The sequence below is a fragment of the Suricata suricatta genome, chromosome 2 (assembly GCF_006229205.1).
Source record: "Suricata suricatta isolate VVHF042 chromosome 2, meerkat_22Aug2017_6uvM2_HiC, whole genome shotgun sequence".
In the NCBI taxonomy this organism is placed as follows: Eukaryota; Metazoa; Chordata; class Mammalia; order Carnivora; family Herpestidae; genus Suricata; species Suricata suricatta.
The window spans coordinates 77,701,102-77,719,702 of record NC_043701.1 but is presented as its reverse complement, the minus strand read 5'-3'; the positions used below and the strand labels follow the sequence as shown (position 1 = coordinate 77,719,702).

At 36.9% G+C, this 18,601-nt stretch overlaps 2 long non-coding RNA genes across 2 annotated transcripts; one reads left to right on the top strand and one right to left on the bottom strand.

Annotated features, from left to right (window-relative positions):
- Positions 1-9,960: 9,960 nt before the first annotated feature.
- On the bottom strand, positions 9,961-15,424 carry LOC115282616. The gene is made up of 3 exons (XR_003904709.1): positions 15,269-15,424; positions 14,228-14,305; positions 9,961-10,038 (listed from the first exon to the last, which is right to left on the bottom strand). It is a non-coding gene; the product is annotated as an uncharacterized LOC115282616 (long non-coding RNA).
- Positions 15,425-16,185: 761 nt separating this feature from the next.
- LOC115282609 lies at positions 16,186-18,399 on the top strand. The gene is made up of 3 exons (XR_003904708.1): positions 16,186-16,255; positions 17,567-17,787; positions 18,107-18,399. It is a non-coding gene; the product is annotated as an uncharacterized LOC115282609 (long non-coding RNA).
- The last annotated feature ends 202 nt before the right edge of the window (positions 18,400-18,601 follow it).

Genomic DNA, 18,601 nt, shown 5'->3' with positions numbered 1-18,601 from the left:
ATTCATACAAATGGACACCAAAAGGAAAGAAACTCAAGTTTAAGGAATGATAATTTAAAAAATAATATTAATTTAAAAAGAAACTGGTATGAAACTAAATTTCAAAAACTTTCTTGTTCTGGTAACAATATTCATAGAGGTCAAACTAGTTCTGTTCAAAGTAGTTTTTCAACTATGAAATCATAGGGGAAAATGTAAACTTTATATTCTGTGGGATTTTTTTGTTCTAATTTTGCAATAAATGGATATAGCAAAGGTCTCCCCTGAAGAACACAACAGACAGAGACAGTAGGAGACCAAGAGATCTCAGAAGACTTTCAACTTTATTTGGTTTGTGAGTCCAGATGAGTATTCTAACATTCAGATTTGCCCGTGTAAAGGGGCTGAAAGAAGTGAGTGCATTAGAGGCTGGCCCATTAGACCAACAGAGAACAAAATGTGTTACTCTTTGATGACTGGAAATTGTGTAGATGAGCAAATGGTGAAGGCATTCTAATTTTCAATTACTTATACTATTTACATCTTTTCTCAGTAATCATCTCTCTCAATACTGTAAGTCAAGATAGGCAAATAGAAATTACTGTCTCTTTATGGGAATATTTTTAGTTAAAAAGTAATATATTTAAAGACAAAGATTAGGCTTTCAATTCATTTCTTTTCTCTGGTACCCCTAAATGAGAGATGTGGAGGCTTAGCAATTTGATACCATTGCCCCCTACTGTGAATTGTAATCATTGTAGGCATAACAAACTTCTACATCTAGGACCAGCAAACTATGGTTTATGGCCCACGAGCTAATTTTTTTTTTCAATTTTAAAAGGCTTGTACAAAAAAACAAAAATAAAAAAATAAAAAAAATAAAGACTACATGACAGGAATACTCTATGTCTCAGAAAACCTAAAATATTGTTTGTCCCTTTAGAAAAAGAATGCTGATTCCTGCTCCATTCTTGATTGAAAACCAAACCAAATCAATTCAGCAAGGAAGACTAGACTTTTAAAGTGCATCTACAAAAAGTCTACAAGCAACATCATACCAAATCATGAAAATCTGAATGTTTTCCCTCTAAGATCAGAAAAAGGACATGCTGGGCTCTTGGGCTATTGACCCAGCTTATTTTCAAAGTCACAACTCCTGGCTAGAGAAGTCTCCAAAGAAGATCCCTAAATATAGTTCATGAACTTAGGGTTACATCCATAAAAACAGTAACCTTTTTCATTTTCAAGTTAAAAAAGACCAAACAATTACTACCTGAAATCCAAATATAGTCCCATGGCAGAAAGAAACATACCATTTAGCTACATTGCATATACAATTAAACTCCCTGTAAACACTATTTAAACCATTTCTATCCTCACATCATTCCTTAGTATACAGCAGCCACAGAAAGCACAGGAACTCTCTCACAAAAAAATAGGGGACAACTTTGCTAATCAATTTTATATGCAGTTTAATTAGTACATGCTTTCATATTTACCATTGTTGGATCTATGGATGAATTGGTTATTTTTATCATTATGAAATGACCTTTACCTTCTGGTAATACTCTATCATGAAGTCAACTTTACCTGATATTAATATGGCTACCAACTGTCTTATACTTAGTATGCACATGGTTTATCTTTTCCACTCTTTAACTTTCAACCCTGTATCTCAATATTTAAAGCATTTTTTGGGTACTGATTGTTAGATTGCTTTGTTTTTCCCAGTCTAACAATCTCTACCTCTTAATGGTAGTGCTTAATACATCTACAGTTCATCTAATTATTAATAGTTGGGTTTAAGCCTACCATCTTTATTTCCCCTCTTCTTTTGTTTCTCTGGTAATCAAGTAATTTTTATCATTTCATTCCATATTCTCCTCTACTGACTTTTTATCTATGCCTCTTTATATATTTTTCTAGGAATTCCACATGCTTAACCTATCACAGTCTATGTTGAATTAATATTGTACTACTTTATGGATAAAGTAAGCACTTTATAATAGTACAATTCCACTTATACCCTGGCCCTTATTTTTGTGCTATTCTTTTCATATATTTTGTTCCTATATATAACCTTCTGCAATAAATTATTTGCTTTAATTACCAGTTGGCTTATAAAGATGTTTTAAAAAGGAAAAATAGTATTTTATAATTCCCCACATATTTACCATTATTCATACTCTTTCTTCCTGTAGATGTAAATTACCAACTTCTATTCTCCTTTCAAGAAGTTTTAGCACTTTTAGATTAAAATTTTTTTTAAGTTTTAGACATTTAGAACCATTAACAATTTTTGTAGTCAGCTTTGCTGCAAATGTTCTCAACTTTTACCGAAAAATGTCTCTATTTCACTTTAATTTTTAATGATATTTCACTGATATGAAATTTTAGATGATAAGTTTTAAATTTGTCATTCCATTGTCTTCTGGCTTCTACTGCTTTTGAAGTCAGCATTTATTGTAACCATTGTCCTCCATATTTAAGGAGTCGTCTTCTCTGTGTTAAGATTTTTTTCATTATCATTGGTTTTCAGCAGCTCATCTATGATGTTCCTAGATGTGGTTATCTTTATATTTATCCTGCTGGGGTTCTGAACATTAATTTATTGGGGTCGATTCAACATCTTTGATCCATGGGATGCTGGGTTTATTTTTTAATCTTTAAAAATACTAAACCATTATTTCTTTAACTATTTTTTCTATATTCTTTCTCTCATCTCCTTCTGGAAATCAATTTAAACCTAGATGAGGTCACCTAATACTGACCCACATATCATTGAGACTTCATTTTTCTCCCAATGTTATGTCTCTCTGCATTTCATTTTGGATAATTTTTATTGATCTGCCTTCAAGTTCCCTGATTTTTTTTGCTTTCTTTATATACTGTTGATTCCATTTAATGATTTTTTTAAATGTCAGATAATGTATTTTTTAGTTTTAGGATTTCAATTTGGTTCCTTTTCAGTCTTTAAACCTCTACTAAAATTCTTACCTCCTAATTCCGATAGCTGGGTCACTTGTTCACCTATTTATAATTGGCTTTTCTCATGACTATGCATCACAATAAAAAAACTGATGTCTAGTAATTTCTAATTATTGAAATGATATATTATAGACTATTTTGTGTTCTTCTGATCTTGCTTGTTCAAGCAAGCAGTCAAATTACTAACAAGTCACCATTAACTTCTGGCGGCATGGTTTTATCCTTATTGGATCTATTTTTCCTTTTTCCTTAGTTCTGGAGCAAACCCATCAGTTATGTGTTCTTTCCTCTTAACATCTCTCTGGTATTTCAATGCGAAGTCCAAAAAGTTCAGCAGGCTCTTAATTTTTCAAGATTCAAACTCCAAACTGCTTTCTCTGTGGTGCCAGCTGCTATAATCTTCCCTCATCTCTTTCAGTCACTTAGATGTCATTTTCTCATTGGGATATCTGGAATCCACTCATGGCCTATACTGCTCAGAAGTTACTTAAGGATTTAAATAGAGTTTGGATTCAGAATTTAGATCCCTCCTCACCAGGGCTTCTTCCTTTCTGGGATTCCCATCCTCAATTTCCAATCATTCTATCTACCCCACACCCTGTTCTCAGTCCCTTCAGGCCAAAAACAAACAAACAACAAAAACAAACAAAACAGAACCCTGAGTTTTTCTGCTTGAGTTCTAGCACTCCGTGTAGCATGCAACCTGGTAATCTCCTTAGGAAACAAACTCCCTTCTGTCATAGGTTAATGTTTCTGCCTACTTCTGGTCATTGCCTAGGGCTTTAAAAAAAAATTTTTTTTTTCTGTCCAGTATCTGTAAGAGCACTAGTCTCAATACAAGCTATTCTCCCTTGCAGGAATTGGGACCCCAATATGTAATTTTGATCTCAATTATCTCAATTCCTTCACAGTCTCTTTAACTAGGGACCATTTCCTAGCCCTGGTTTAGGGATTACCATCTAATGATGTATGAAACTGCTCCAAACTCTTTGTAACGATTATCCTGTGCTATAAATAGCCAATCCAATTAAAGGTTTATCACTTTAATCATCTTCTGTTTTTATTTTAAAGGAATATATTATATAACAAAACTTAGAGTGTATGTCTAAAACAAAGCTCCAACAAATCAGTGTAACTATCTTTAGGTACAAAATAGCTCCTTCTTCATATAATTTGCCACTGAATATTTTTCAAGAATGTCCTCTAGTTTTTATTTCCTATCTTTTAGGCCTCAGATCAGACATTCCTCCTTTAGAAACTTCCTCTGATCTTCTCCTCTACAACAGCCTTGTCTAGCTTTATCATCATAGTTACCATATTGTTTTAATAAATGCAAATTTAAGGTCATGCTGGCATCCCACAAGTTTCTCTAGGTAGTGATTTGTGGTCATTCAGTTCTAAATATTTCATAAGTTCCATTATTATTTCTTCTCTGATTCATGAATATTTATAAGATCATTTTCATGTCCAAATATATGGGCTTGAGGGACACTTTTGTTGTTGTTAATGTCTAATATTATTGCATTGAGAATGTGTTTGGTATTACTGATTGTTTGTTATTTAGGGGTTCTCTGTGGTCAATGTTTTCAATGTGTACTTGAAAAAAATGTGAATTCTTTATTTGAGGAATATAGGCTTCTACACCGGTCTCCTTTGAGATGGTCTGTTACTTATGTCATTTAAAATATCCATATCTTTACCAAATTTTTATTTTTTCATCAGTTTTTCAAAGAGGCATGCTAAAGTACTTCCCTTTAAGATAATTTTGTCAAATTTATTTTGTAAGATAGGACCCTGTCTTGTTCAGAACATGCAGATTCAGCATTACCATTGCTTCCTTGTAAACTGCTCTTCAGTCATTAAATTGTGACCTTTATTCCAAAGGATGCTTTTTTGCCTTAATAGTGTTTCTCCAGCAATATCAGTCTTTATTTGTTTTATCTTTCCCCATCCCTTTTAATCTGTAAGCATCCTGTTTTAGGTATATCTCTTGTAAATAGCACATACATGGATTGTGTTTCTTAAAAATAATCTAACTTAGTCTACATTTAATGAGTGTACTAATACATCTAAAACTTTTTCTATTTTTTTCTCTTTATTATGTCTTCCCTTATTTTTTCTCATTAGATTACTCTAGTATTTTTTAATCCTTTCTTTTATATGTACTTGTTTAAATTATGCATCTTTTCTTTTTCTATTCTTTGAGTGTTACTCTTAAATTTGTTTGCTCAAAGTCTAGAGTAAGTCTATCTCTATCTTCCTCCCAAATAATACCATGAATGTGAAGTTTATAATTTCAGTCTATCCCACTTTCTTTGTATATGTTGTCATCTGGCATTTTAATTAATTGAACAACTCCCTAATTGACCTTTTCTTTAAAAAAAAAAAAAAAAACTAAAACATGGGGCGCCTGGGTGGTTCAGTCAGTTGAGCGTCCAACCTCAGCTCAGGTCGTGATCTTGCTCACAAATTTGAGCCCCTAGGCTCTGTGCTGACAGATCAGAGCCTGGAGCCTGCTTCACATTCTGTCTCCCTCTCTCTCTGCCCCTCCCCTGCTTATGCTCTCTCTCTCTCTCTCTCTCAAAATAAATAAACATTAAAAAAATAAAAGAGAAAAAAGAAAACAAACAGCTTCTTTAAATTTACAAACATGTTTACAAATTTCTTTGCTCATTATTCCTTGTTGCTTTTTTACTTAGAGCTCAAAATTCCTATTTCCTGAAGGATATTCATTAATAGTTGTTTTGGCAAGGGTCTAAAGTTGGTAAACTCTCTCAGTCTCAGTTTCTCTGAAAATGCTTTTTGTTTTTATTTCACCCTACACCGAATAATTATCAAGTTTGGTGTATTATTCTAATACTTATTTACTCTCAAGATCTTGAAGATATTATACTGTTATTCTATGATATCTATTGTTGCTAATGAGAGGCCTGCAGTTTCTATATAATGACACATTATTTTACAAAGTTTCATATTCTTTTTTTCCACAAGTCCTCCCAAACAGTGCTCCTTAACCTTTTTTGGAAGAGGGGAGGTTTAGAGTTCTGTGAGAATTTGATGGCAGATGTCATTCCCTACATTCCCTTCCATGCAAAGTCAAGAGATTTGTCTTGATCTTGAAGTCTATCTTTGAATAATACTATGAATTTCTGCCTAGAACTGCTCTAAGAGAGTCCTCAATAAATATATGTTAAACTTATTAATTAATGGATGCAAGTCTAGATGAGTGAAGCAATGAATCCTGGGTAATCCTGGGAAATGCCATCATTTCCAACATTCTTGTCAGTTATTCCTGTTAACATTGCTGAGAATGATCCTTTCTTTGCCTATTAATGTAAATGTTATGATTTGAATAGAAAAATGGAACAGATGTCACTTCTTAGAGATACATTTTTACTTTAAAATGACATTTTGATTACTAATAATACCCTATAAAAAAAGATAACCAAGGTTTGCTTTTTAAAGTTTCTAAAGCATTTCTATATACATTGTTTTAATTCATCTGATCATCAAATAAACCCAGGGAATTAAGAATTGCTGTCTTCATTTTTTGCTGTTGAGGCAACCAAAGCTGGGAGATAATTTGAGTCACTTGTTTAAGTTACACAACCAGATAGCTGGATTCAACTCAGATTTTCATTCTGTTCTCTGATTTCTCTTTGCCTGCTCTTTACTTCTCATCCCTCATTCTCTTTGCTTCAGAGGGGCCAGATACCGGTGTTAAGCACATGTATACCCTAGCAAGGGCAGGCATATTAAGGGGGAGGGCATTCCCAAACCTCCACAGAGGGGCTTCTGCCCTGAGAGGCCCTGAAGCATGTGCCACATGGACTGAAGATAAAAGGGAGAAAGGCCTGAGGTGATTCTCTAGGACCATACCGTGTGCTACAGAACAGTGAGTGATAAACAACCACAGAGACTTTTCCTACCCACCTTGAATATGACTGCTTCCTCCAACCCTAACCTTTCCTCCTGAGGCCATCTTACTGGAGTTCTTTCCACTGGATCTATTGTTCTCTTTTCCCTACTCTGCCATCAGAGTAAAATTAGCAGCCATCAGTTAAAATTCTTCATTACATTCATCCATAGTGCTTTCCTCCAGTGCTGGTAGGAGTGTAAACTGGTACAACTGTTCAAGGAAACTGTTTGGCAGTATCTACTAAAGCTAAAGACACACACACCCTACAACCCAGAACTTCCCCTTGTACATACTATAGATCTAAGTGAAACGTGTGGATGCATTGACCGAGATATGTGCAAAATGTTTACTATCAGTTTTATTTATAATATCCCCAAACTAGACACTATTAAAATACCTATCAACAGTAGAATGATAAACAGATTGTAGTGATTCACCCAATGGGATACCATACAGCAATGAGAATGCACAAACTGCAACAATACAGATGAGTTTTACAAACAGGAAAGCAGCTAGGCACAAAAGTGTATGTCACACTGTATGATTTCACTCAAATTTAGTATAAAACAGGTACAATTCATCTCTGTTGATAGAAATCGGGATACTAGGTACCCAGGGAAGGAAGAGAAATTGGAAGGAAGCCAAATGAAGCTTCTGGGGTCCCAGAGATATTCTATCTTTTTTTGCTTTGGGTGTTGCTTATATGAGATTGTTTGCTTATAAACTATACAATTATGATATGTGTACTTTTCTATATGTATATTATAGATCCAGTAAGTTAAAATAGTAACCTTTATCCATACTAGACAATTTAAATATACATGTCCAAGACTTAGATACACTATACAAATGTACATACTAGTTATACACTTCTCCATTATGGATGGATTTCAAGGCCCTAATCCATTCTCTTTAAAAAAAAAAAATCAAAGTAAGTCACTATCTGAAACCAGAACTGTGACTTTAACTTGTTCATTTCTTGACATATTCTATTAGTGGCCTCCCACCAAACCACACCAAGATCAGTAAAGGAATTATGTAAATACAATAGCCAGCCCTGATGAAACAGCAATTATAAATCTTAGCAGCTGTGTACTTCTGTTCATGTTAGATAATTAGCCAGAAAATTGTTTGCATAATTATTTTATGGAGCATTTGGTGATTTAACCATTTAACTCTGAAGACTTGTCCAGAAGTCATTAAGCCATTTAAAGTGGTAGAGATCACAGTTAATGCTATTTCAGCACACATAACAAAACCCAAATGGCTTCAGAATTCCATGGATCTCTTCTGTGTAACCAATCACTGCAGTTGGCAGGTCCAAGATGGGTTTTGCTTTTTAAATTTTATTATTTTCTTTCTAAAGGACATATGTGTCAACTCTTTTAAAATAATATACAACCAAAATGAGTTCTTGGGCCTGCCACTACTCTTTCTGATTAGATGAAAGTGTTCATGAATCATTGCCTTGGTTATTGAATCCATGTGCTTCATTCCCTATTTGTGAATAAAAAACACTAAAAAAGAGAAATCAAGAGAGGTTGCAAAGGCAGGCAAAAGGAGAGAAGGGAAAACTGACCCTAGAGATAGGTTTTAAAAATACTTCTCAGGGCATGTGGGTGGCTCAGTCAGTTGAGTGTCTGACTTGATTTTGGTTCAGGTCATGATCCCAGGGTCATGGAATCGAGCCCCACATCAGTGTGGAGCCTGCTTAAGATTCTCTCCCTTTTTCTCTCTCCCTCTGCCTTCTCTTCATCTCCCCCTATCCTCTCTCCATCTCTCCCTGTGCCCCACTCACGCTCTTTGTCTCTAAAAAAAAATACTTCTGGTCCACCAAAAGTATAGCCAACCTTGTAACATTTTGGTAACTGTTCTGCACACTGTTAATGTCACAGAAACAATATATTTGATGATATAAAGTGTCAATGGGGAATATTTCCTCTCCTCCTCCCTCCAGCCCATGTTTTTGGTTGAGGTGGGAGTGTTGGTTTACCTGAATAATTTGCTTCTGTGTACTTGGCAAGATATTAAACTAAGTCATTGATGGAGACATGCTGCCTTATGACAGCACTGGGCTTGGGGTCCAAATACTTGTATGCAAGTTCTAACTAGTTCCTCTCATAATATGTAACTTCTCAAAGCCTCAGTCCTTGCTTCTGAAATGGGAATACTCAAGGCAATTAAAGTGGTGCTTAGGGTTCAAATTGGAATCAAAACGCATATGCTCACATCTCAGCCCTGCCCTTACTAGCTCTATAAACCTGAGCTTGTCATCATTTACAGTCTCTATAGTTCTGGCTAATTTCAACAGAGCCTTCTCTCATATGGTGGCTAAGAATTAGATGAGTTACTGCATGTATGTGAACCACTTAGAACTGCCAGGTATAGAAAAAGCACTTTGTAAGTGAATTCTATTGTTATTTTTACTTCTAATTGTTGTTTAGGAGAATGCAATAGTATTGTATACATGAAAAGTGCTACTAAAACCATAAATCCTAGGAAAAAAATGACTCCCACAATCATGTCATTTCCTAAGAATAACCCATTCACTATTCTCTAGGGGAAAAAAGAAGAAATTCAAAATTAAATTTACTAAGCACAAGTCCAGGTTAGTACTCCTTAGGGAAGAAAACCCAACTGCATGGCTGACGTCAATTAATTAAGTCTTCTCAGAGAACACACCACAAGCCATAGCTCATCTGGAAGACAGTGACTGAACAGGTAAGCCCAGAAAAAGAATAAATGATGGGCAACTATTGCTCAAGAGACAGTGTCTGGCATTTTTAAACTACCCCTTGAGAGTTACTGTTAATGGGTATGGAGTTTCTTTTTTGGGATGATATAAATATTCTAAAATTGACTTCAGTGATGGTTGTACAACTCTGAATATACTAATACTAAACTATACACTTTAATTTGGCAAACTGTATGGGATGTAGACTATATGTCAATAAATCTGTTATATGGGGGGAAAGCCCAACTCCTCTTTGTATTTCAATTCATATCATGGATTTGTAGAGAGAGAGAGAGAAGGAGGGAGGGATTTGGCTTCCCCTGGGATGGAGTGTGGCTGCCAACCCCAAGGCTGAGATCAGCAGTTCCAGTCTGGGCCATCTGAATGACTGTGGCAGCCTCAATCTGCCCAGTGGGTCCTAGGCAGACAGAAAAGAATGTTAGTTTACTTTTAAAAATTTCCCCCATTTATTTTTAAATAATAAGGCAGGATTTGAAAGGAAAAGGCCAACCCCACAGGTGTGTTCTGCCAGACAGAATGGTGGGCTCTCCCAGGAGAGCCAAATCAGGGGGTGAATCAGAGGGAGAAGGAGCAGAGTGGTGAGAAGATGTGCAATCAGGGCAGGGACTCCTCCTGGACAGGTATCTGCAGAGCTTAAGGGACAGCTCTCCAGCTGTCTGCATTTTCACAGGGTCTTCTGAGGAACAGAGAGACTGAGCTCTCACAAAATGGCTTCTTGCCCTTCTGACAGACTCCCAACTGGTCACCACTTCAGTCTCCCAGTTCAGAACTGGGGCTCAAAGCTTAGGGCGCTGACAGAGGCAAAAGTTAACAATTTCCAAAGTAAACAGTAAGAAACCATCATAAAGAGATCCACAGACGTGAAAAAACAAAAGCTCCTCAAAAAAGCTCCCAGAACAAACCACTAGACTGCAGTTTCAGGGATGGGAGGAATATGGTAGGAGAGGTTCTCTGGAGACTGGTGGGGGAGGGGCCAGTTTGTCCCAATGCCAGCTTGGAGGACTGTCTGAAAGAGTTCTCTCCCAATGGAAGTAGAAGGAATTGTTAAAGATGAAGTGAGCTTCAGAGACACCCAGAGAGAACAAGTCTGGTCTTCAGGAATCCAGGTCCTGACATGGTGCTGCCTCACTGCCTTGAAGTGCACCCTTCTTACACGTGCCTTTGTTGGGATGAGAACTTTAATAGTATGCTTTTGTTACTTTTAGCCAAAAGTTACAAAAGGGAGCAAGTTCCAAACTATTTTTAAAGATGAAACTAGTAGGTAGAAGTTAGAGGAGAAACACAATATTTAAATAGTCTCAAAGAATCTCCCTAAAAGATCTGTATTATTACAAAGATAACAGTAGCATCACATTTAAGATGGTGTAATAGTTGACATCAGATGCTTCCTGGTATCATAGGTTGAAAAAAAGCTAACATATCTTCTATAATATTCCTGCCAATTATGCACAACCTGAAAATAGTTATGAGGAAACATTAGACAAATCCAAATTAAGAGCCATTCTACAACATCAATGCCTTATATACTCTTCAAAAATGTCAAGGTCCTAATAGATCAGGAAAGAAAGAGGAAGAGTTCAAGATTAAAGAAAACTAAAGAGACAAAAGACAATGCTTTCTTCTGGATTGAATCCTTTTGTCAGAAAGGACAAATGACGGTATTTGAATAAGGTCTGAGGATTAGATAATTGTGTGGTAACAGTGTTAATTTCATGATCATAATAATTTTACTGTGTTTATGTAAGAAAGTGCCCTTGTTTTTAGAAAGAACACTGAAGTATGCAGGGGCAGACAGGCATCATATCTGCAACTTGCTCTCAAATGATTTTAGAAAATAGTAATGATAATAATCACATATAATTAGAGAGATAAAGCAATTGCACTAAAATGTTAAAATTTGAGGAATTTGTGTGAAAGGTACATTAGATCCTTTGTACTATCATTGTACCCCTTGTGAGTTTAAAATAATTCAAAATAAGCAGTTTTTAAAATGTATTGAATTTACCAGGAGAAAAAAACAAAATAAATCCTACATGGCACCATGAACTGAGTTTTGTTTGTAGACTCCAAAAGGAGGATGCAAATTGAGGTAAAGTTCTTCTCATGGAGGCTCCATAGGCTGCACTGTATTCCTGCTGGAGCTCTGGAATTCCAGAAAAGTCTTTTCCAGGAGGCTGCTCTGTGGATTGCTAAACTCATCCCTTCCCCCAAAGGGAGCCAAATGGTTTAACAGTTAGGAGAATGTGAAACACTCCCTTGACACTCAACATTTGGAAATAATATCTAATGTGATAGAGAGGCCGGGGACCTTGTCCAAGGAAATTATTTCCCATCCTCCCTCTGTGTGAGGCATCTAAGGGCTGTTGTTTTGGATTATTAAGATAATGAGATGCAGATGAGAACTTAAATTACAAAGCTACAGACTCCTGAAATGTTTTCTTACTGTATCTCAGCTACCTCCTCCTCCTTCTTGTCCAATTTTCTTTTTGTCTGTTTTATGTTTATGAGTTCATTAAACGCTATCCCCAAGACACTGTAGAAAGAACCTAAGGACTTTGTAATTCATCATTTGCCAAGTGCTTTTAGGAACGTCAATATAACATTTTCCTTTCACGCAGCTGACCTCACCTCCTGCAAACTGTATTTTTAACTGGTAAAAGGAATAAAGGGGAAAGGACAGGAAGAGATTTAACAAGTCATTTACACAGTATCTCATTTAAGCCTCACATAGTCTTGGAAGGTAGGTGAAACCACTCATCAATTGATGGAAACCGGAGGTTCAGAGAGGGTAAGAAGAGACTAATACCACAAACAATAAGGAATAGAGCAGGGATTCAACAGTCAGGTTTGTTTAACTGTGGCCTATGCTGTTTTCACTTCACTGTTTGATACCAATGAAATGACTTGGTCATTTCTCTTTAAAAATAGCATTTTTCCCCTAATTGTAGAGCAATCCTATACTAAAAATCATGGGAAATGTAGAGAATATAGAAAACCACAGTAAAAAAAAATATATTAATCTTATCATTCACAGTTAATCTGCACAGTTTGGAAGTCAAGGCCAATTAAAAATAGTACTACATTTATCAACAATTTGCATTAACAATCCAAGTCTGATATTGGGTATCTTTGCTCTTTTAAGTAACTCAAATTTCAGGACAAAAGTGTACTTTAGGTAATGTAGACTGAAACTTTCCTTTTTAGTTATAAGATCTCCTCCATCTGGCAGGGATGTAAAAACACCAACTTTCTGACCTAACCAAGAAGTTGGACTACATGATCTGAAAGAACCCCTCTACTTCAAAGCGGACTTACCAATGGCTGTGTTTGTGTATATATGTTTCACCTGTGCTGTTTGTTAACCCAGCTTTCTAACTGGATACTCACAATGTATCCAAGACACTATTGGAAACTTGTACCCAATGATGAAAGGAAGCTTTGAATATGACACCAATCTATCAGTTCTTTGTAAATCTCTTGTCTGACAGCATACATAGTGGTTAAGAAAATGGGTTTCAGAGTCAGACATTCCTGCAATCCAGTTTGAGATCTATTACTTTCTAGCTGTAAAATGCTGAGCACGTTATTAAATCTCTCTAGGTCTCCTTCTCTCTTCCATAAAATGGAGGAAATTATAAAGAATAATTGAATATAATTCAATGATAATGTATATATAGAGCTTGGTATATAGTCCCAGCCATACAGAAAGTACCTAACAAATAGTTCCTATTATCAATAAATGCTGGGATTAATGTGGTTAGATAGCATCCCAGAGTGAAACAAGTGTCATTTCTGGAGTAAAATAGTAACAGGTCAATTCTGGCATGTTTTTCCTGCTTACAAGCTCTGTGATCTCAGTCAAATAACAGACTTTATGTGCTTCAGTTTCCTCATGTGTAAAATATGATAATAGTGACTCAAATCCAGGTCAGTTTGACTCACTAGCTCATGGTCTCAGTACTTCACTGCAGTGGTAAAAAGGACTCCTGCAGGAGTGATATTTGTGTAGCATTCTGTAGTGAAAGTGACACCTAATTCAGTATCAGTAGACACGATATTGATAGAAGTAGTAGCTTGTACAGCTGTAGTCACAGTCTTATTCACCATCACCGTTGTTCAGTGGTATATGATGGCACTGAGAAATGAGTGATTAAGACTGAATAACCTGACAGGATCCAGACAGTTACAGCCACTCCAGCTCTGATTCTCCATCCATGTATTGGAGAATATGGTGGGGGAGAGTAGGATCATAGGTTTGTTTCTGTGTAGCCACCCCCGAAGTAGAAATGACTGAAAACCATTTGAAATCTAGCTTTCAAATTCTCAAACTGAGTATCTAGTGAAACCCTGGTTCTGAGCCACTTCACTTCTCTGACCCATCTGCACAATGGTGACAATACAACCTACATCCCGAACTCCTGGCAGGGACCATTTCCCCTGAATACCTAGGACAGTGCTTGACCCTAGAATGAGGATGTGTGTCTGTGTTTGCTGAATACTGAAGAAACAGTGAGAGGAAAATAGGTCCCCACCAATGCATCTACCCTCTTTCTATTAATCAAAAACACTGAGCAGACGTCACTCACCAGCTCTATTTTTGTAGCTCCTCACGGAGTAGAGAATGCCGAGGTTGTCCCAACATCATTAGGTAAAGAGGAACTGGCCTATAAATTTGAAAATTATGCAAAAATGCAGAATATCTGAATTCCCCATGGGAAAGCCAGCTCAGCCTCCCCCCTGTGTGCACAGGACTGAAATGTGATATCCAGGAGGGGGTATTTAGCTTGACCATGTTGATAAAGCCTAGCCCCTTTAAATGTTTCTCCATGCCCATCAGATAAACACTGGGGATATTTTCTAGCATCCATGGTCCCATAGTAGTTCCATCCCTTTCTCCTCAAAACATATCATCATCATCATCATCATCATCATCATCCATTGTCTTTATTAAGGACGTATCTTTGGGCATCTGGATGTCTATGCAGTGGATCAGCCCCACTCCTGCTCTAACATGATAGGAAAATGCTCTTCATACATCCCGGTCCCCAAGTGTCTTCACCACCTGTTTTTCCTAGTTACACACATACACACCACTCATTCACAGCTCACTATTTTTGACCAAGGGGTAGACAGCTAGTTAATAGACAAATGTCACCAGAGATTGGGAGCCCACCTAAGCCCTTTCAGTCCAGATTCTCCTGCCAATTCTTTGGGGTTGGGGTATTCAGAAACACACACTTGGAATATGTTAGGTTGGAAGCTGAAAGGCTCAGATAAAGGTCTGAAACAAGAAACAGGCCTAGAATATACCAGTGTGGGAGGACTGGGGGATGGGTCGGGGGGAGGCAAGGGTTTTTAAAGTCACACTTCTTTACCCAGATCCAGCCTGCTGCTGCCTTCAAGATATTTGGAATAGGATCCAGATCGTCATCTCCAAAATTGGGCTCAAATAGAAAATACATTGAAAATAAAGTCTATGTGAGTGACAGTGTTTCTTCAGACAAAATCTCCCACACGAGATGGGAGAATGTGTGTCCCCATTAGCAGAGGCCAAAATTTCTCAGAGCTACATAGAATCAATGCTTGGGTATGGCTACGGAGGGACAGTTTTCAAGGTCTCAACCTACAGGTCTGTCCACACTTCCCAGTGTCCTTAGAGAGAGCTCCAAAGGAGGTGTAGTCCAAAAAGGCGCCTCCTGCTGACTAAAATCCACACTCCCAACACCTTGCAGTAGCACGAGGACCAGAAAGGTAGGGAAAAGCAAAACTGGTTGAAAAGAAAATATCTTTTTTCTTGCAGGAAGAAAGATTTTCTGTTGAACTGCTCTTAGGGTGTCAGCAATCTCATTATTGATTTCCTGTGGCAAAGCCTTAGGTCACAATGCTATTGTTTCTAATGCAGCCTCATGGTCCTCTCAGACCACCTTCATCTGGGTAGATGGCAGTGCCATCTTAACCCTGATTTCCTGATGGCATATTTTTTGTCCTTGTTCTTGTGCGAAATAATAGTTTTCTTTTTGGCTGTGTTTCCAAGGAGCCGGAAATGCTGCTGTCTGACTTCTTGAACTAACGAGTTCACTATTGGGACAGCATAACTAAAAACTGGTGCTTGGGATATCTTGGCTCACTTTTGAAGGGTGTTGTTTATGAGACTGCCTTAAACAGTGATCAGAGGAAGAGAGCAGAGAGCTATAAAAAGAACTACATATAGTCATTGGGGTGGAGGGATGGAAAAAACTTTAATCTTACTGAAGAGTCCCTAAACAACGTTACTAAGCTTCAAAAGTGCAAAGACGTTAAATAAGTTGATGTTTTAAAGTCAAAGGAAAACCAAACAGAAACTAATATGGAAAAGTGTTTGAATGAAGAGGTGCTGTACCTGACTTGCAGGAATGACTTTCAAGGTCCCAAAGATAGAGAGAGTGGGAATTGCTCTTTTTAAGATTTTAGAAATTTTCATCTTGCTGTTCTCGTAAAGGGAAAGCAAGTCTGTCCTTGAGAGAACTTGTAAGACTGCTTTCTCTTTAAAAATACGCTCTGAAAACAGTTAAGTGCCACAAAACTTTGAAAGAACTGAGATCAACTTCGGGTTTGACAAAGCTAATATAAGAATGGTAATCAATCCCTTGGCAATGGAAATTTTAAATTTAAAATAAGCTTCAACAAAGCCTTTGAACCTTCAAACATTTTATCCTTAAGAAATTAATGGGTCCCTGAAGAAGTCACATTTCCTTTTCTGTTTCTGTAATATATACTTCAATTACATTAATCAACAATGCAGCAAAATAACTGACACCAACCAACTTCCAAGTCGCATTTCCAAATGCTCCTTTTCTTCAGCAGAGACTTAGCATTTGAAGATAGCTAATTGAGGTTTATATAAGCATGCATAAATATTTGGTGAAACTGGATTTTCCCATCCTTGGTCACCCTTTGCTCACCCCAGAATGGTTTCCTCTCCTTTGTTCCTTTCGCTGTCATTTCTGTTGAGTGTGATAAACTATCTTAGTGAAAGAGAGATTATGTTAAAATCTTCCTTCTGCAGTATCTGTGAAACACTCATTGGATGTGCCTCCTCTTTTTTTTTTTTTTTAATTCATTGTCAAGTTAGCTAACATGCAGTCTTGGCTTCAGGAATAGATTCCCATGGTTCATCACTTATTACAACACCCAGTGCTCACTCCAGCAAGTGCTCTCCTCAATGCCCATCATCCCTCTCCCCCACACCCTCCATCCCCCACCCCCATCAACTCTCTGTTTGTTCTCTGTATTTAAGAGTTTCTTATGGTTTGCCTCCCTCTCTGTTTACAACTTATTTTTCCTTTCTTTCATCTATGGTCTTCTGTTAAGTTTCTCAAATTCCACATATGAGTGAGATATCTTTCTCTGACTGACCTATTTCACTTAGCATAATGTCCTCCCATTCCATCCGCATTGTTGCAAATGGCAAGATTTCATTTTTTCCCTATTGTTGAGTAGTACCCCATTGTATATCTGTACAACCAGATAGGTCTCCTTTTAAAGCAAACTAGACTTTGTTTCTCCTCACTGAAAAACCAGCTGATATTTCCCCAGTTCCCTGTGCTTTCCTCTGCTCTGGACAAAACAAAACACCAACTTTCATGACAGTCTTCTTTTTAAATGTAGTATTCCTTGAAAATTGCCTTTTTTCCCCCCACCTACCCTCAAATCTATCCCTAGTACAGTTTTGGTTTCACTTAACTTTCCTGAAAGAAAATGACTCTAAGGGCCTTGTTTCACCATATTTCTCTCTCAGAAATAGAAAACTTAAAACCTTAAAAATAAAAATCTCCAAATATTAATTCTCCTAGGGTAGTATTATATACATCTATGCACACAAAAGAACTTTAATTTTCCATGTGGGCATATCTATTTGGGAATAATCATTATCTTCCATCTTCCAGGGGAAGGTCATTTCTCCTTTTTGCTAACAACCTATAAGAAAACAGCTCCTGACACTGTGCATGCTGCAAAGACCGTCGGCCTTGCTTGGGAGTTTTTCAACCACTGTTGGCCACTTCCACATCTACCATCTCCTCAAGTCATGGACACTGAGTTCATTTTATTAAGACCCTGGGCTTACCAATCATCTTCAAAAACAATCTGATAAATTGGCCTTCCTAAGGTGAATTACCTCTCTCAGGGACTTTTGAATTTTAATGGAGGGAAAAAAAAAAGTTTCTAAGGTAGAATTAGCTGCATAAGGCAGTATAAGAGATTTTTTAATAAGTCATGGGATAAGTTAGATCCTTGAGTTGCATCAGTTCAGCAGCTTAAACTCGTATTCATAGGGTTATCCTTTATAAAAATAATTATGGATTATCAACTATTTCAGAGGTTCCATTATTCACAATTCAATATACTATGAGAGAATTCCATGTAACAAGATTTCTGATGAATGGCTGATACTTCAATAGTTACTCACTTTGTTTTTAATCTTCTAGCCACTGAAGGAGAAGGAGAAACCAGAACATGAGGAACCACACAAACAATCAGCTGTACATGTGGTTGGATTTTTCACTTTCCCCATGGGTGTTTTTGTTGAACAGCTAAAGAGACATGGAAATTTGCAATTTAGTTGTCAATATTGAGAGATCTCTCTACGGTCTTATCTTGCTATTCTTTGTTTCCCTGGACTCAAGAGACTTGAATCTCTTCCCTCTTGCTCCTAGGGAGGGAGAAGGGCTTTTCATGTGATCTTTTATTTCAAGCCTAGAATATCACTTTTGTTGTTGCATACCTGTGTTTTGGTTACTTTATAAAGAATATATATAGAATGGTAATACGTGTAAACAGACCAAGTTGGGTAAGACTATTTGCCTACAAAACTGCACACAAAGCAAAACCCTTCTGATCCAAATCTGCACTAGATTTGAAACTGGAATTCAATTAAAGGCCTCTATGTGCAGAGGTTGGTTCAGACCATCCCCAGCATTGGC